Source organism: Canis lupus, chromosome 30 (genome assembly GCF_011100685.1).
Source record: "Canis lupus familiaris isolate Mischka breed German Shepherd chromosome 30, alternate assembly UU_Cfam_GSD_1.0, whole genome shotgun sequence".
Classification (NCBI taxonomy): Eukaryota; Metazoa; Chordata; class Mammalia; order Carnivora; family Canidae; genus Canis; species Canis lupus.
In genome coordinates this window covers 17,535,811-17,556,152 of record NC_049251.1, presented here as the reverse complement: position 1 = coordinate 17,556,152, position 20,342 = coordinate 17,535,811, and the positions used below count along the sequence as shown (strand labels likewise).

The window sequence follows — 20,342 nt, the reverse complement described above, 5'->3', positions numbered from 1 at the left end:
TAATTTTTTGAAGAACATCCACCCTCTTTCCCACTGTGGCTGTATTAGTTTACATTTCCACCACCAATGCAGGAGGGTTCCCTTTTTTTTCAATCCTCACCAAGGCCTTTTGCATTTTCATGTAAATTTTAGGATGAGCCTGATAATTTTTAAAAAACTAACAAAAATCTCTTGTGATTTTGATTAGTTTTTCTTTTTTTTTTTGAAGATTTATTTTTATTTATTTATTATAGACATAGAAAGAGAGAGAGAGGTAGAGACATAAGCAGAGGGAGAAGCAAGCTCCATGCCGGGAACCCGGGAGCCCGGGAGCCCGACGCGGGACTCGATCCTGGGACTCGATCCTGGGACTCCAGGATCACGCCCTGGGCCAAAGGCAGGCGCGAAACCGCTGGGCCACCCAGGGATCCCCTGATTAGTTTTTCATTGACTCAGTAGGTCAGTTGGGGAGAATTGACATCTTTACAGTTGAATTCCCATCATGAATGTAACATAGCCCTTCATTTATTTTAGAGCTTTTTATTTTTTATTTATTTTTTAGAGCTTTTTATTTTTATCAGTATTGTGTTAAAATATTTTTTTGTAGAGGCCCTAAACATTTATTAGACTCATTCCTAGATATTTCATACTTCCAGTGTTGTTATAAATTGCATCATTACATAAATTTCATTTTATAATTGTTAGTAGTAGATAGAAATACAATCGATTTTTATATATTTGGTTTAAACCTAGCAGTCTTATTAAAGTCCCTGATTCTAATAAACCCTCTGTAGATTCCTTTGGTTTTGTATGTGCATAATCATATTATCTGTGAATAATGAGAGTTTTATTTCATCTTTTCTCTCAAATGTTGTATATCTTTTCCTTTTTTTATTATGGTGTTTAGGACCTCTAGTATAATGTTGAATAAAAGTAGTAAGAGTAGGTATCTTTTTCTTGTCCCCAGTTTCAAAAGGATACCTTTTACTCTTTGCCTTTAATTATGTTTACTGTAGTTCTTTCTCAGATAAAGTACATTACCTTATTTATAGTTCCTAGAGGGGTTTTTAAAATTTTATTTTTTTAAAGATTTTGTTTAAAAAAAAAAGATTTTGTTTATTTATTCATGAAAGACACACACACAGAGAGAGAGAGAGAGGCAGAGACACAGGCAGAGGGATAAGCAAGCTCCATGTAGGATGCTCGACACGGGACTCGATCCTGGGACTCTGGGATCACACCCTGGGCCAAAGGCAGATGCCCAACCGCTGAGCCACCCAGGCGTTGTGGGTTTTGTTTTTTTTAAAAAGACAAATGTTGTTGAATCTTAGGAAATATTTTTCGTGAATCTAATGAGGTTATCATTTTTACTCTTTGAATAAGGAAATAGATGGACTTATTTTCAAATATTAAATAAACCTTGTGTTTCTGGAATAACCCCAACTTCATTATAATGCATTATCCTTGCTGGATTTGGTTTGCTAATGTTTTATTTAGGATTTGTGAGAGCTATGTGTTGGAATGAGATTTGGCAAATAATTTTTCCTTTTTTTGAAATGTCCTTGACAGATTGATATCAGTGTCATGCTGGCCTCGTAAAATGGATTGGAAAGTTTTCTATTACCTACTGTATGAAAGAGTTTATGCAAGATCAGTGTAGTCTTTTTTTAAAATTGTAGGATATTTAAATTTTTAGTAAACTTCTTATGTTAGAATAGTTTTAGATGTACAGAAAGAGGGATCCCTGGGTGGCGCAGCGGTTTGGCACCTGCCTTTGGCCCAGGGCGTGATCCTGGAGACCCGGGATCGAATCCCACGTCGGGCTCCCGGTGCATGGAGCCTGCTTCTCCCTCTGCCTATGTCTCTGCCTCTCTCTATGTCTCTCTCTGTGTGACTATCATAAATAAATAAAAATTAAAAAAAAAAAAAAGATGTACAGAAAGATTGTGAGGGTAGTACAGAGAGTTTCCATATATCCCACACCCAATTCCCTCTATTCTTAACATACGTTAGTATACATTTGTTATAATTAATGAACCACTATTGAAGATTGATGTAGTTTTATTCTCAAATATTTGCTGGTAAAGCCATCTGGACCATGAGTTTTCTTTGTAGATTTTGGTTTTTATTTTTTATTTTATTTTATTTTTTTAAGATTTTTTTTTTTATTTATTCAGAGACAGAGAGAGAGAGAGGCACAGACACAGGCAGAAGGAGAAGCAGGCTCCATGCAGGGAGCTTGACGTGGGACTCGATCCCGGGTCTCTGGGATCATGCCCTGGACTGAAGGCGGCGCTAAACTGCTGAGCCACCCAAGCTGCCCAGATTTTGGTTTTTAAATAGTCATAGGGCTATTCATATTTTATATTTCTTTTTTTAAAAAATACTTTATTTAAATTCAATTTGCCAACATCTAATATAACACCCAGTGCTCATCCCATCAAGTGCTCTCCTTAGTGCCCATTACCCAGTCACTCCATCCCTTTACTCTCCTTCCTTTCTGTAACCCTTTGTTTGTTTCCCAGAGTTAGGAATCTCTCATGGTTTGTCTTCCTCTCTAATTTCTCCCTGCTCAGTTTCCCTCCTTTTTCTTATAGTCCCTTTCACTATTTCTTATATTCCACATGTGAGTGAAACCATATGATGATTGTTTTTCTCCAGTTGGATTATTTCACACAGCATAATACTCTCCAGTTCTATCCATGTTGAAGCAAATGGTAGGTATTCATCCTTTCTCATGGCTGAGTAATATTCCATTGCATATATATACCACATATTCTTTATCCATTCATCTGTCAAAGGACATTGTGGCTCCTTCCAGTTTGGCTGTGGTGGACATTGCTGCTATGAACATTGGGGTTCAGTGTCTTGTTTCATTATGTATCTTTGGGGTAAATACCTAGTAGTGCAATTGTTGGGTCATAGGGTAGCTCTATTTTAACTTTTTGAGGAACATCCATACTGTTTTCCAGAGTGGCTGCACCAGCACTGTAAGAAGATTCCCCTTTCTTCACACCCTTGTCAACATTTGTTGTTTCCTGTCTTGTTAATTTTAGCTATTCTCACTGGTGTGAGGTGGTATCGTATCATTGTGCTTTTGATTTGTATTTTCCTGATGGCAAGTGATGTGGAACATGTTTTCATGTGTTTGTTGGCCATGTATAGATATTCTTTGGAGAAATGTCTGTTCATGTCTATTGCCCATTTCATGATTGGATTGATTGTTTCTTGGATGTTGAGTTTGATAAATTCTTTATAGATCTTGTATACTAGCCCTTTATCTGATATGTCATTTGCAAATGTCTTCTCCCATTCTGTAGGTTGTCTTTTAGTTTTGTTGACTGTTTCCTTTGCTGTGGAGAGGCATTTTATCTTAATGAGGTCCCAACAGTTCATTTTTGCTTTTGCCTTTGGTGATGTATCTAGCAAGAAGTTGCTGCAGCCAAGGTCAAAAAGGTTGTTGCTTTTGTTCTCTAGGATTTTGATGGATTCCTATCTCACATTTAGATCTTTCGACCATTTTGAGTTTGTCTTTGTGTATGGTGTAAGAGATTGGTCTAGTTTCATTCTTCTGCACATGGTTGTCCAATTTTCCCAATGCCACTTATTGAAGAGACTGTCTTTTTTCCAGTGGATATCCTTTCCTGCTTTGTTGAAGATGAGTTGACCATAGAGTTGAGGGTCCATTTCTCGGTTCTCTAATCTGTTCCATTGATCTGTGTGTCTGTTTATGTGCCAGTACTGTACTGTCTGGATGATTACAGTTTTGTAATACAGCTTGAAGTCAGGCATTGTGATGCCTCCAGCTTTGGTTTTCTTTTTCAACATTCCTCTGGCTATTTGGTGTCTTTTCTGGTTCCATACATATATTTCTTTTATGTCAGTTTTGATAAGTTACCTAGAATTTGCCAATTTTCTCTAAATTTTCAAATTTATGGGGATAAAATTTTGCAGAACATCTTACCTTTCTAATATCTGTAAAACTGTGATGATTTCATTTTCATTTTTGATATTTGTTGTTTGTGCCTTCTCTTTTTCTTGATTCATCTCACTAACAGTTTATCAATTTTTTAAGTCTTTTTGAAGAACTAACTTGGTTTTGTAGACCTGTGTATTATATGTCTGTTTTTCTGTTTTATTAATTTCTGTTCAGTTGCTCTTCTATTTTTTTTCAAACTTTTTTAGATGGATATTTAGCCGTTTTTAGAAATTTGTGGTATATGTGTTTAACACTGTAACTTTCCCTCTAAGCTTCAGTTTATCTTACAAATTTCTTTAATTCCTTAAGTATTTATATGTATTATTTTCGTAATTATTCTAAGCATACATTTTTCCAGTTTTTATTGTGACTAATTCTTTGATTTGTGAGTTTTCCATAGAAAGGGTTAGAGTTGAGTTATGTGGGGGGTGAGGGTAGATGGTGCAGGAGTACTTTAATGGTAGTGACAATTTTAATTTTTTGTTATTAAATAAAACTTGCAAGTAGTTTATAATTAGAATAATTACTACTACTATTATGACAGCAACTACTAATGATTGAGTGTTATGTACCTGTGCCTCCACAAAGCCTATGGGGCAGGTACTACTCTCCTTGAGCAATAGAAGAGGAAATTGCAGCTTGAGAACTTTCTGGAGAAGCTAGAACTAATCAGGAGGCAGACCTAGGGTTTTAGTCCAGGTGTGTTGGGTAGCAAGGCACCATTTTTCACTGAGAAAATGTTTATTGCAAGTGTGTTTGTGGGATTCTCTGAGGCCTTGGTTGAGAGTGCATTCTTTTAGCTTCTACCAGGTACGTGGGGGACAAATCCAACTCAATCTAAATTCTCAGTTTGGAAGTTGCTGTGCCATGTAGGTAGTGTGAGTTTCAGTCTTGTGAGGCCTGCCTTGTGGTTATAAATGCCCAGTGGAGCCTCCCTCCTCCGCTCAGAGTCTGGGTGTAGATAGACCTTTCCTTGCCATATCCCTTTTCAGAGTTTTTTTTTCCTCCCTCAGTTTCATCCTTTCACTTAGGTGTAGTCCTTAGTGGTTTTCTTGGAGTTATGCAAGTGCCTCTGATGTGACTTCTCACCTTGCATGGACTCTAGGCATTGTCTATGTGTAGCTCTGTGTTATTGAGTATTGGCAGATTCCCTTGTAGCAGTCCATTTGCATCAGCATTTGTTTATGGTGGGTTCTTGCCTGAGAAAATAAATGCAGTCAGAAGAGGATTTTGGGAAGCTCCTACCATCTACCTGTATCTGTTTACTTCCTAATATCTTTGCCTATGTGTACTGCCTGCCTTTGTGTTGCCATGGGTGAACTGTCTGTGCTTTTTTTTTTTTTTTTAAGAGTGCATTTGAGTGGGGGGTGGAGTGTAGATGCAGAGGGAGAGAGAGAATCTTAAGCAGGCTCCATGCCCAGCCTGGAGCCTTGATGTGGGGCTCAGTCTCACAACCCTGAGATCAAGAGCTGAGCCCAAATCAAGAGTTGAATGCTTAATCAACTGAGCTATGCAGGTGCTTTTATAGAAGGCCTTTCTTTCACTTGTTTGCTAGATCCCATGTGCTCTTGCTTACTCAGGGACATCACTATTTCAGTTGTCTCCTCTCTTCTCCATGAGTTTTCCCTTCTCCACTAGGCCATCACATTGGCATATGTTATGGGCTGAACATGGCCCTCCAACCCATTCATATTTTGAAGCCCTAACCCCCATTGTGATGGTATTTGGATATGGAGCTTTTGAAAGGTACTTAAGGTTAGATGAGGTAGCATGAGCATGGCCCTCATGATAGGAATAGTAAGTACTTTTATAAGAAGAGACACCAGAGAGCTTGTTCTCTTTCTGCAACGTGAAGACACAGCAAGAAGGTAGTCACCTACAAGCTAGAAAGAGAGCTCTCATTAACTTACCCATGCTTGCAACCTCATCTCAGCCTCCAGGCCTCAGAACTATGAGAAAACACATTTGTTTAAGCCACCCAGTCTATGGTATTTTGTTATGGTAGCCCGGGTTCACTAATACAGCATAGCATACCAAACATGCTATAACCTTGTCCATTCCCATTCTGAAACAACCACAATACCAAAAACCCTCTCTTGACCTTCTCTCAGGTCACATTTCCTTGTCCTTATGGCACCTTCAAAGAGTTGCTTATAGTTGCTGTCTCCCAGTTTTTCTCCTCATTTTCTGTTTTGTATACTCACTACTACTCTTCTGAAAGTGTCATTAGTGAGTTCCTGTTACTGAATCCTGTGGTTAGTTCTTTCTTAACCTAATTGCATGATTTAACACAGTTGGTTACTTCCTCCCTCTTGAACACTTTCTTCACTTTACTTCCAGGACACACAGGACACTCTTGATTTGCTTTTCAACTCTGGCTGCTCCTCATTAGTTGGCTGGTAGGACTTTTTCTCCCCTACTTTTAAATGTTGGCATTCCCCAGGGCTAATTTCTTAGACCTCTCCTCTGACCGTACTCACTCCTTTGGTGATCTCATCTTATCTCATGGCTTCAAGTGCATTCAGATTTGTATCTTTTGCCTGTACCTCTCCTCTGAGCTCCAGGCTGATTGTTTTATACATACATACATATATATGTATATACACACATGCATACATACATACACACATAAAATTAATACATGTCTTCAAGTAAATGTATCTAAAATGGAATTCCTGATCTCTGCCCCTGCCCCGTACTCCCTTGACGTTTCTACCTTCAAAATATATCCACAGTCTGCTCACTTCTATACCACCACCATTGTTATTATCTATTTGAAGCCTCCATCACTTATTACGTGTATTATTGTATTAAATTCTTAATTGGTTCTCCCAACTTTTGCTGTGCTCCTGTACAGTGTGTTTTCAAACCAGTGGCTAGAGTGATCTTTTCAAAATGTTTGTCAGATAATGTCACTCCTCTGGTCAAAGCTGTCAAAAGCTTTCCCATTACATTCAGTAAAAACCCAAGTCTTTATGATGGCTTTCCAGGCCGCCCTATGCTTACCACATTCCTATCACTTCTTTGACTTTATCTCCTGTTATTCTCCTCCTTGGAAACCTTACTTCAGCAACACACCCATTGTGATTATTTTTTAAAGATTTTATTTATTTATGATAGAGAGAGAGAGAGGCAGAGAAACAGGCAGAGGGAGAAGCAGGCTCCATGCCAGGAGCCTGACGTGGGATTCGATCCTGGGTCTCCAGGATCATGTCGTGGGCAGAAGGCAGGCGCTAAACCGCTGAGCCACCCAGGGATCCCCCCATTATGATTTTTTTTTAAACACAGCTTTTGTACTTGTTTTTCCCTCCATCCAAAAACTTGTCCTTCCAGAGACCTACATGGCTTTTCCCTTGAATGTCTTCAATGTCACCGTCTCAGTGAAGCTCTTCCTAAAGCACCTTTTTAAAAATTATATCCCACCTCCCATGATACTTCTTATTCGCTTTTCCTGTTTTAATTTTATTCCTAGTACTTATCACTAGGCGTCTGTTTTAGTTTTCTCTTATTGCGTAACAAATGACTATAGACAGCAGCTTAAAACCACACATCTACTATCTCAGCTTCTGTGGGTTACATGTCTCGGTGTGGCTTGGATAGATGCTCTGGTCTGGGACTTTAAAGGCTGCAGTAAAGGCACCAGCTGGACTGAGTTCTCACTCAGAGATATGACGAGGACAGAATCTTTTCCACGCTCACTCAGGTTGTTGGAGAGTTTATTTCTTTGTAGCCATATAATTGAGGGGTTGGTCTTTTCCTGGCTCTTGGTTGGAGGGCTCTTTCAGGCCCTAGAGGCTGCCAGTAGTTCCTTGACATTTTGGCTTTCTCTTTTGTCTCCCTTTTCCCTACTTTCTCCTTCTCCTTTCTCCCTCTCCTTTCTCCACACAGATAACAGAGCGACCTATACAGTTTGGCAGAGTAGATAGTAAGGAACCAAAGGACAATAGGAGAAAATAAATAACAAGTAAATTAGAGGAAAAAAATTAGATTTTAAAAACAAACACTGAAAAACTTGATAAGCCAGTTAAATCACCTGCAAATTAAAAAAGGCCCTAATATTTAATATTTCTGGGTAGAATATGGAGATACAAGAATTTTCCATGTCAGAGAAAAGCATGGTTAATAAAAAGAAAACATCCAAATAATAGGAAAAATAGTTTGAAAAAGAATATAATTCTTGTCTTTGATCTCTAAAACTAGGCACTTTTAAAGCCTTGATCTTTAAAAACCAGTGTCCCATTACTTCTAAAACTTGATTTAGCCACAGATTTGTTCTTTTTGTTACTCATATGGGTTAGCATATACGCACAGATGATTAGTAAACTTAGTCTCCTTTGATTTAATGAATCTGTCATAGGTGAGGTCGTGATGATTTAATATAGGACCAACTCATTGTGATCAGAGAGGTACTCTAGTAGCTGGAATGCAGCTGTATAATATTCCTAGTTAGTCATTCCCTGACATCAGCTTGGGCATTGTTGCGCATGCTATGCTACATTTGAAGCATATCTTCCTTCTACCCTTTTTCAAAAAAAATTAACGGCACTATTGTATAAAGTCAGGTTTTCCTTAAAACATGTATTTTGACATATATATTGTCTGATGTACCTTTTATCTTAGAAAATTTATCTAAGAAAATGCACTTCAGGATTTCAGTAATTGATACTTGCAAAGTATACAAGAATCTTATCACAGTTGTATTCACATCATGATAGACTCTGTCATATTTATGTAAAATTTTACATATGTGCATGCATATATATGTATATATATATAATTTGTCCTCTATTTCATAGTGCATTTTTGAAGAAAATTTTACTTGAAATTAACAACTTTCATGTGTTTAGCAAATGTTTTTTGAACACCACATGCCCTGAGCTGTTCTGTGTTGTCTGTCTCATGATGAAGAGGATAGATAAGGTTGCTGTGTGCATGCAACTTAACTTGTTGTGAGGAAAGACAAAAAAATCATGTATTAATAAATGCTATCCAGAAAATTAAGACAGGATGACATAGTAGTGTGACTTGGTGTCTGTTAGAGTGGATGATCTTTAGAGAATGCTGTTCTGGGGAAGTAACTTTAAACTGAGAACTGAATAATTGGAAGGGGTCAACTGTATGAAGTTTAGAAGAAAGGGTATTTTTGGCCAAGAGGACACCAAGTATAAATGCTCTGGGATAAGAATTAGGGCTTGTTAAAATACAGCAGAATGCTGGAGTGTAGAGGCTAGATTAGAGTATGCATTTTGGTTAAGATATGAAATAGAATAAGATAGGAGTTCCCCCCAAAAAATAAATAAATAAAAATAAAAATTTAAAAAAAAAAGGTAGGAGTTCCCTGGAGAGGTCAGAGTTATGGATTCCAACTTTGAATTCATTAGGCAAAAGATGGTGTTTATAAAGTTATGGGGCTGGGTGAAATTAACTAGAAAATGTATGCTGGAGAAGGGAATAGGGTTTAGGATGAAACCCCAGAATCCTCGAATACTAAGAAGGGGAGGAAAACGGGGAGAAGCCACTGAGAAGGAGTGGCCACTAAGATAGATGGAAAACAGGAGAATGTGACACTAGAGAAATCAGAAAGAGAAAAAACTCTAGAAAGAGGCAGTAGTTAATTATGTCAAATGACCTATAACATGGAGAAGACAGTGTAGATGTGTATTGAAAGGTATGTGCATAAATTAAAATATAAACTTAAACACTTCTAGAATTACAGGATTCCAGCCATCTTTGAGATCATAGGAAGCTGAGGTCTTTAGGGGTAAAGCCCACTTCTCTGCCCCTTCACTCCCTCTAAGCCAAGTTAGCATCTTCTTGCCTCTGGAACCTTACAGGCATTTGAAACCTTCCTGTAATCCTGTGTTTTCCCAGAGGCCAGGGTCCCCCAAATGTATTACTCTCATAAGATTTTCATGACTCCTGTTGCTCCTGGGATAAAGACCATAGTCCTTACCATGCATGGTAAGGCTCTGCTGTAGGATATAGCAGTGTGTACTCCAGCTTGTTCCCACCTTAACACCTGTCATACTACTGGCTTTTCAGAGCCTTGAATGTGCCAAACTCTCGATTGCTTTCAGGCCTTTCTGTGCTCTCTGGGGAAGCATCCTTCTCTATTCTTTGCTTGGCCATCTATGGTATCTTTCAGCTCTCCATTGAAATATCGCTTTTTTTTTTTAAAGATTTTATTTATTTATTCATGAGAGACAGAGAGAGAGAGAGAGAAAGAGAGAGAGAGAGAGAGGCAGAGACACAGAGGCAGAGGGAGAAGGAGACTCCATGCAGGGAGCCCGACGCGGGACTTGATCCTGGCACCCCAGGATCAGGCCCTGGGTTGAAGTGGTGCTAAACCGCTGAGCCACCTGGGCTGCCCCAAAATACCACTTCTTTAAGGAAACCTCCCAAAGTCAAACCTCCCAAGGAAATACATTATGCTTTTTCATTTGTGGCACTTATCATAATTGTATTAAAACAATAATTTGTATCTTTATTTATTGTTGTCTTTACTTCTAGAGTATAATCTTTGTGCAACTAGGAAAGATATTTTGTTGTCTCTATCTCTTCCTTCCCTTGTTCCAACTATATCTGCAGCAGTTCATATAGTGCCTGCCTGCATTCACTAAATGTTTGTGTGAATGAGTCATGTGACCATTCGGTAGTATGTAAGCAGTTACTAGCACATCATTATTCATTTATATGTTACAGACTAATTTTGATTTTAAGTCTGAGACAGACTTAAAGATACTGAATTTGCTCACTGTACAGTTTAGCTCTTTAACAGGTCTGTATCTGGACATGATCAAATGAAATATAATTCTTCTAAAAAATATGTTAAAATCCATGTAATTGGATTGAATTCAGAATAGTACATTAATACAAATTATAAGATGCCCACCCTTCTCTAAATGAGACAAATGAACTGTTAAAATTACTTATAAAAAGTATTGTTCGTTTTGTAGCTTCTTCTTTTGTAGTTGATTTCCCTCATATATTCATTTTTTAAAAGATTTTATTTATTTATTCATGAGAGACACAGAGAGAGAGAGAGAGACAGAGAGACAGAGACACCGGCAGAGGGAGAAGCAGGTTCCCCACGGGGAGCCCGATGTGGGACTCAATCCTGGGACCACAGGATCACACCCTGAGCTGAAGGCAGAAGCTGAACCGCTGAGCCACCCAGGCATCCCTATATTCTTTTTTTTTTTAATTGAAGTATTATTAGCACACGGTTATGTTGATTTCAGGTATACAATACAGTGATTCAACAATTCTATGCATTACTCAGTGCTCATCCTAATAAGCAGACTTGTAATTTCTTTTACCTGTTATACTCATTTCCCCACCCACCTCCCCTCTGGCAACCACTAGTTTGTTCTCTGTATTAAGTCTGTTTGTTTTTCTTTTTTTTTCTTTGTTTTGTTTCTTAAATTCCACATGTGAGGGAAATCATGTGGTATTTGTCTTTCTCTAACTGACTTATTTCCTTTAGCATTTTACTCTCTTGGTCCATCTCTGTTCTTGCAAATGTCAATATTTCACTCTTTTTTATGGTGAGTAATATTCCTCTGGGTGTGTACATGTACACCATATCTTCTTTATCCACTCATCTATTGACGGACTTTTAGGTTCCTTCCGTATCCTTGACAATTCTAAATAATCTTGTAAATATAGGGGGTGCATTTATCTTTTCAAATTAGTGTTTTTTCTTGGGTAAATGCCCATCAGTGGGATTACTGGATTATGTGGTGATTCTGTATTTAAGTTTTTTCAGGAATCTGCATACTGTTATCCAACAGTGGCTGTACCTATTTGCATTCCCACCAACAGTGCATGAGAGTTCCTTTTTCTCCACATCCTCACCAACACTTGTTATTTTTTGTGTTTTTGATTTTAGCCATTCTGACAGGTGTAAAGTGATATCTCATTGTGGTTTTGATTTACATTTCCTGATGATTAGTGATGAACGTTTTTTTTTCATATGTCTGTTGGCCATCTGTATGTCTTCCTTTGAAAAATGTGCACTTCCTCTGCCCATTTTTAAATTGGATTATTTTTTTTATGTTTGGATTTTTATAAGTTCTTTATATGTTTTGGATATTAACCCCTTATCAGATCTGTCATTTGCGTGTATCATTCAGTAGGTTGCCTTTTTTATTTGTTGATGTTTTCATTCACTGTGCAAAAGCTTTTTATTTTGGTATAGTCCCAATAGTTTAATTTTTGCTTTTGTTTCCCTTGCCTCAGGAGACAGGTCTAGAAAAGGTTTCTATGACTGATGTCAAAGAAATTGCTGTTTTCTTCCAAAAGTTTTATGTTTTCAGGTCTCACATTTAACTCTTTAATCCATTTTGAGTTTATTTTTGTGTATGATGCAAGAAAGCAGTTCGGTTTTATTCTTTTGCATGTAGCTATCCAATTTTTCTAGCAGTGTTTATTGAAAAGATGGTCTTTTTTTCCATTGTATATTCTTGCCTCCTTTGTCATAGGTTAATTTGACCATATAAGTATGGGTTTACTTCTAAGCTCCCCATTCTTTTCCTTTTTTCTATATGTTTTTGTCTCAATACCATACTGGATTTGATTAATTTACCTTTGTAGTATATTCTGAGGTTGTGATACCTCCAGCTTTCTTCTTCTTTTTCAAGATTGCTTTGGCTATTTAGGGTCTCTTATGGTTCCATGCAAATGTTAGGATTATTTGTTCTTGTTCTGTGAAAAATGTTGTTGGTATTTTGATAGGGATAACATTAAATCTGTAGATTGCTTTGGATATTATCGACATTTTACCAACATTAATTCTTCCAATCATGAGCATGAAATATCTTTCCATTAGTTTGTGTCACCTTCAGATTTTTTTTATCAGTGTTTTATAATTTTTAGAGTATAGACATTTCACCTCCGTGGTTAAGTTTATATGTATTTTATATGTATATGTTAAGTTTATATGTATTTTATATGTATATGTAGTTTATATGTATTTCTTTTTGGTGCAATTGTAAATGGGATTATTTTCTCAATTTCCCTTTCTGCTACCTCATTAGTAGTATATGGAAACCAACAGATTTCTGCATATTAATTTTGTATACTGTGATTTTACTGAATCCATTTATCAGTTCTAGTAGTTTTTTTTTTTTTTTGTAGACTCTTTAGGTATTTCGTAGATAGTATCATGTCATCTGCAAATAGTGAAAATTTTACTTCTTTCTTACCAATTTGGATACCTTTTATTTCTTTTTCTTCTCTGATTGCTGTGGATAGGACTTATAGTATTATGTTGAGTAAAAGTGAGAGTGGACATCCTTGTCTTGCTCCTGATCTTAGAGGAAGATCTCTCAGTTTTTCATCAGAGTATGATGTTAGTTGTGGTTTTTCAAATGGAGTCTTTATTTTGTTGAGGTATGTTCCCTCTAGATCTACTTTGAAGGGTTTTTATCATGAATGGGTGTTGTACATTGTCAAATGCCTTTTTGTTCATCTAGTAAGAGTATCATATGTTTTTATCATTTCTCTTGTTAATGTGATGTATCACATTAATTTGTGAATATTGAACCACCCTTGCATCCCTGGGATAAATCCCACTTGATTGGGGTGATTTTTTAAAATGTATTCTTTGATTAGTTTGCTAATATTTTGTTGAAGATTTTTGCATCTGTTTTCATCAGAGATGTTGGCCTGTAGTTTTCTTTTTTTGTGGTGTCTTTATCTGGTTTTGTGTTGGATAATGCTGCTACCTTCATAGAATGAATTTTCCTTCATCTTTTATTTTTTGGAATAGTTGTTCATATAATCTTAATGTATGTGATTCTCTCTCTTTGCTTACTCAGTGTGTCATATTTGCCTCAGCTGTGTGTCACGACTGGTTGAACTTCAAGACTATTTTAGGATGTATGGTCTTTTGACAGGGTCATGTGATACATTAAAAACTATTAATGACCCATGTAAGATGATTAGTATTTGTTATTTGAACATCTACTGAATTTGAACTCTCATCTCTGATGAATTCAAAAGATGCCTTTGTACTTTAAAAACAACTGAGTAATAAGACTAAAAGCACATCCTCTTAATGGGACATCTAGATTTTAAGCTCCTTGAAGGCGATTCTGTTTGCATGTTCCATAATGCTCAGTATCTTTTCTTTGAATTTTTATTACAATAGCCTTAGCAATTGACTATTGAGTATTTTTCCCCAAGTATTAGTCATACTTTCCTTGCATTAAATTCACCAGTTCTTCTAAGAGCTAAGTGTCCTGTAATTGAAATGGAAAGATAAGAGTGCCTTACTGGTAAGGATACTTTGGAAATTAATAAAATGCTTCACAGGTTTAAAAAGCTTATTTCCTCATATTTTTGAGAAGATACCATGTCTAATTAAGGTCTTCTTGAGAAAAGAACAGAAACTAACTTTGTAATGTTGGCATTTCCCCCCCTCCACAATCTGTTCTGCTTCTGTTAATAAAGCCAAGTTTGCCTGACTTGATGAAACAGATGGTGACTGTGTGATCTACCACTAGAAGGCATTTTCCTCCGCCTCTGCTACATATGACAGGATTTCGGTTCAGGTGTTGTGGGACTCAGATTCAGTTACCTTCAGGATTTTTAATATTTCAGTTCATTGAGCACTTTTGCTGGTAAGATCTATTTTTTTAAGTGTGGTAAATTAAATTTTCTTGCACTTAATAGTATGTTAACTTTTTATCTGAGCTTTAAAGTCTTGTTAAAGAACTTTTTTCCCCCCACAAGGTGTACCTGATTACATTTTCAACTCAAGAATTGTTTTCTTCAGTTTGCTTGCTGTATTTATTTAAATTATTCATTTATAAAGTTTGTATCTCATCACTTTGTATAACGTTTATTTTGTAAAATTTGAAAATGAATTAAGATACTATTTTCTTGGGGCCCCTGGATGGCTCAGTCAGTTAAGCATCTTTCTGACTCTTGATTTCAGCTCATGTCATGATCTCAGTTGTTCTGAGATCGCGCCCTGCATCGGGCTCTGTTCTATATGGAGTCTGCTAGAGATTCCTTGAGATTCTTTCCTCCTTTCTTTCCTTCCCCCTGTTCACATTCTCTCCCTTTCTCTCTCTCTCAAATAAAATCTTTCAGAAAATAAAATACTGTTTTCCTCAGAAACTTTTTTTTAATAGAAGATTATGCTTTTCAGTAAAAAAACTGTTGTTGTTTTTTTTTTTTTAAGGGCTCAGATAAGAATTTTTGAGGAGGGTGATTTTGGCAGGAAGGAAAGGAGAAGCCTACAAAATGATTCCAGAAGGTTTTCTTCCTCTTGAAAGCACGTCTCTGTTCCTAGATTCAATGTTTTGATTATTTAAGGGTTGCCTTCTTAACCTTTTTCCTTCCTTAAAATGGAAATACCTTTATTTTTTAAACATGATATGTATTCATTATAAAAAGAATGCAGAGAAAATGAAAATCTCCTGCAAAATAGTCCTACTTACAATAAAAAGGTCACTGTTTTCTGTTCAATATATATTCTTTCAGACTTTTTGATGTCTTTGTAAACCACACACATATACATACATACACAAATTAGGTCATATTCTTTAAATTGGTTATTTTTTCACTTAGTATATCATAGAGTGCTGTGTAATACACATGTATGTGTATTCCTTTTATTTATTTATTTATTTTAAAGATTTTATTTACTCATGAGAGACACAGAGAGACAGGTAGAGACATAGGCAGAGGGAGAAGCAGGTTCCCTGCGAGGAGTGTGATGTGGGACTCAATCCCAGAACCCTGGGATCACGACCTGAGCCAAAGGCAGACACTCAATCGCTGAGCCACCCAGGTGCCCCTGTGTATTCTTTTTAAAGGTGACATAATTTTCCATTATATGAATGAATGTTATTATATTTTGACTTAACCAGATGACTATTAATGAACATTAAGTAGTTCTCATTTTTCTTTTGCTATTAAAAATAAACATCCTTGTATATAAATCTTGTCCTGTTATTTCCTTTTTTAGAATTAACTTTATTGAAATACACTAGAGATAAAATGTGTATTTTAAGTGTACTGTTCAGTGAGTCTTGACAGATTTATAGACTTTCTCAAGATTACTTTGGCTATTCACAGTCTTGTGGTTCCATGTAAATTTTAGGATCTTTGGTTCTAGTTCAGTGAAAAATACTATTGATATTTTGATAAGGGTTACACTGAATCCGTATTTTGATAAGGTTTCCTTTGGGTACTGTAGACACAATAGTCTTCCAATGTATGAACATGATGTATTTTTCCATTTATTTGTATCTTCTTTGATTTCTTTCATCAGGGTCTTACAGTTTTCATTGTGTAGGTCTTTCACCTTTTTGGTTAATTTATTCCTAGGTATTTTATTCTTTTTGATGAAGTTGTAAATGGGATTATTTTCTTGGTTTCTCTTTCTGCTATTTTGTTATTAGTATATAGAAATGCAACAAATTTCTGTATATTGATTTTGTGTTCTCCAATTTTACTGAATTCATTTATTCTAATAGTTTTTGGTGGAGTCTTTAGCATTTTTCAAATGTTTTCTTTGTATCTATTGGGATGATCTTAGAAATCTTATCCTTCATTTTGTTAGTGTAATGTATCATGTTGATTGATTTGCATAAATCGAATCATTCTTATATCCCTGGAATAACTCCTACTTGATTTTGGTGAATGATCTTTTAATTTGTTTTTGAATTGGTTTGCTAAGATTTGGTTGAGGATTTTTGCATCTATGTTCATCAGGGTTATTGCTCTGTAATACAGAGTTGTATATAGCTTTATTTTATGTTTGGTAGAATTCACCTGTGAAGCCACCTAGCACTAAGCTTTTGTTTATTAGGATTTTTTGATTACCAGTTCTGCTTTGTTACTAGTAATTGGTCTGTTCAGATTTTTCATTTCTTCATGAGTCTTAGGAGGTTGATGTTTCTAGGAATCTATCCATTTTTTTCTAGGTTGTTTAATTTGTTGGCATATAGTTTTCTTTGTGGTAAACTGTAATTTTTTTTATATTACTGTGATGTTGATTGTGATTTCCCTTTTCATTTCTGATTTTATGTTCTCTCTCTTTTTTTATTGATTAGCCTGGCTAAAGGCTTAATAAGTTTATCTTTTCAAAGAACCAGCTCTTAGTCTCCACTTGATCTTAGCCAAAAGGCTGAGAAGCAGTGAACCAGCTCTTAGTCTCAATTGATCTTTTCTATTCTTTTTTAGTCTCTATTTTATTTGTTTAAGCTCTGATCTCTATTATTTCCTTTCTTCTACTCTACTCATTTTGGGCTTTGTTCTTCTTCTAGTTTCTTTAGTTGTTAAGATTAGATTGTTTATTTGAGATTTTGTTTATTCCTTGAGGTACACTTGTATCTCTCTAAACTTCCCTCTTAGAACTACTTTTGCTACATCCTGCAGATTTTGGACCTTTGTATTTCATTTTCATTATCACCATGTATTTTTTTTAAGATTTTTTTAAAAAATTATTCATGAGAGACACACATAGAGAGAGAGTGTGTGAGGCAGAGACACAGACAGAGAGAGAAGCAGGCTCCATGCAGGGAGCCCAACGCGGGACTCGATCCCGGGACCCCAGGATCAGGCCCCGGGCTGAAGGCAGGCACTAAACCGCTGAGCCACCCAGGAATCCCTCGCCATGTATTTTTTAAATTAACTCTGTTCTTTTCATTGACCCATAGGATGTTGTTTTGCCTTTCTGTCTTTATTTCCTCAGGTGTTTTTTTTCTTTTAATAATTGTTCATAATGTTGTGATCAGAAAAAGATGCTTGATATGGTTTCAGTCTTCTCGAATTATTTAAAAACTTGTTTTGTGGCCTATTGTCTATCTTGGAGTATGTCCCATGTGTACTTGAAAGGGATGTGTATTTTTGCTGTTTTTGGGTGGAATGTTCTGTATATATGTTAAATCCATCTGAATGTGCTATTCAAAGCCACTGTTTCCTTAGAGATTTTCATTCTGGATGACCTATCCATTAATGCAACTGGGGTATTTAAGTTCTCTATTATTACTGTATTACTGTCAATTCCTCCATTTATGTTTGTTACTATTTGCCTTATATATTTAGATGCTCTTGCATTGAGTGCCTAGATATTTATAATTGCTATATCTTCTTGTTGGACTGGAACCTTTATTGTTAGGTAAAGCCCTTTTTTTGTCTTGTCAAGGTGTTTGGGTTTTTGTTTTTGTTTTGTTTTGTTTTGTTTTGACAGAGCACATGTGAGAGAGTGCAGGGGTGGTGAGGGAGAGAGACAGACAGACAGACAGACAGAGAATCCCAATCAGGTTCCATACCCAGCATGGAGCCCAACTTGGGTCTCAGTCTCACAACCCTGAGATCATGACCTGAGCCAAAACCAAGAGTCAGATGCTGAATGGACTGAGCCACCCAGGTGCCCCGATAATTTTCTTACTTCTAATTATGGCCTTTTCTGTCCACTTAAGGAGTTCTCCTCAGTACTTCTTGTGAGGCTGATTCAGTGGTGATGAACTCTTTTTTTAACTTTTATTTCTCTGGGAAAGTTTTTTTTATCTCTCCTTAATTCTGAATAACCTTGCCTGGTAGAATATTCTTGGTTGTAGGTTTTTTCTTTTCGGCACTCTGAATATATCATGCCACTTTCTTCCGGTCTGCAAAGTTTATGCTAGGTCAGCAGCTGATAACCTTTGGCGTTTCTCTTGTATGCAACTGTTTCCTTTTGCTGCTTTTATGATTCTCTCTTTAATTTTTGCCATTTTAATTGTTATGTGTTTCCGTGTGGACCTCCTTGAGTTCATCTTGTTCGCAACTTTCTTTGGTTCCTGGGCCTGGATATTTGTTTTCCTTCCCTAGGTCAGGGAGGTTTTCAGCTATTATTTCTTCAAAGTCATTTCTTCCTTCTTCCAGCCAAGTCTCTGTCCTTCCTATACTTTTCATTGTGACCTTCTCTATGATTAGCTGTGAAAGATCTGTTCTGCTAGTCTTCAAGTTGTTTTTAGAGTTGCAGTATATGTAGTTGTTGCCTCGGTATGTCTATTAGAGGAGGTAAGCCCCGGACACCATCTTTCCTACTTTCCATTGCTTTATAGTAAGTTTTGAAATTGGGTAGTATGATGAGTCCTCTTTGTTTTTTCTTTAAAAATAGTGTTTGTGGGGGTGCCTGCTCAGTCACTTGAGCATCCAACCCTTGATTTTGGCTCAGGTCATGATCTCAGAGTCGTGGGATCAAGCTCCATGTCAGGCTCCCTGCTCGGCATAGAGTCTGCTTGTGCCTCTCTCTCTGCTTCTCCTCCTGCTCACTCATGCTCTCTCTTTCAGTAAAATCTTTAAAATCTATTTTTTTGGTGGTATTGTTTCTTTGATGTCCTACAAATTTTAGAATAAGGTAGTTTCTGCCAAAAAGCTTGCTGTGATTTTGGCTGTGTTCACATTAAATCTTTTTATAGATCAGTTTGGGAAGAACTGGGTCAGTAACATTTGTTTTTCAAATCCCTGAAGATGGTATGTTTCTGTTTTTATTTAGATTTTCTTTCTCTTAGCAGTGTTTTGTAGTTTTTAGCATATATATCCTATGCCTAATTTGATATCTTCCTAATGTAAAATAAAAGGTATTTAAACAAATTACATTTCCAATTATTGCTAACATATAGAAAGAGAATTGCTGTTTGAGTTTTGGTCTTTAGTCTTATGTTATCAGGTCTAAGTCTTTTTTTTTTTTTTTTAGATTCCTTAGGATTTTATGAATAAAGACTATTTTATTTTTTTCCCCCTAATTTGGAAATTTTCTGGTTCTCTTTCTGTTAATGATTTCTAATTCACTTTTGTGTGGTTTTAGTTTTAGGCAGTAACAGATGAAAGTAAAACTGTTCTGTTTGAGTGAGGGGTTGCTAGTGGGATGGGAGAAAGGAGCTAGCATGCCATCTGCTCATGGAAGCACTCGGCTTTTTCTTTACGAATGCTGAGGGGGCTCTGAGGTGCCTCTGTGGTTTTTATGGTATGTGGCCTGAAACCACTGCTGTAGGTTGTGCAGTAAATTTGGTTAGATGAAAATGATGCTAGGTTGAAGAAGTTCTTGGAGGAAAGCAAGTAGTACACTGTTAAGTGGTTTTCTCAGACTAAGCACTTTAAAAAATTTGCTATATAATTAAAATACCCAAATAAATGAGACCTTAGTGGAAACATACATTATGCAGTATAAATTGAAAATGAGTACTGAGATGATGATAAACAGAAATATTTGTCTAGTCCAGAAGACAGTATTTGGACCTATACATACTTTACAGGAATAAATAATTTGTTTCATAGAGTAAGATTTTTGCATGAATGGTTATTTTATTATTTCCCTTAAGACCCTATTCACTATTGAGGACAAAGCACTAGAAAGAGAATGATTTCTATTAAATAAGAT

General features: G+C 36.3%; 1 protein-coding gene across 1 annotated transcript in view; it reads left to right on the top strand.

Annotated features, from left to right (window-relative positions):
- Nucleotides 1-20,342, top strand: part of DMXL2 (Dmx like 2) — a 152,974-nt gene that overhangs the window by 44,731 nt on the left and 87,901 nt on the right.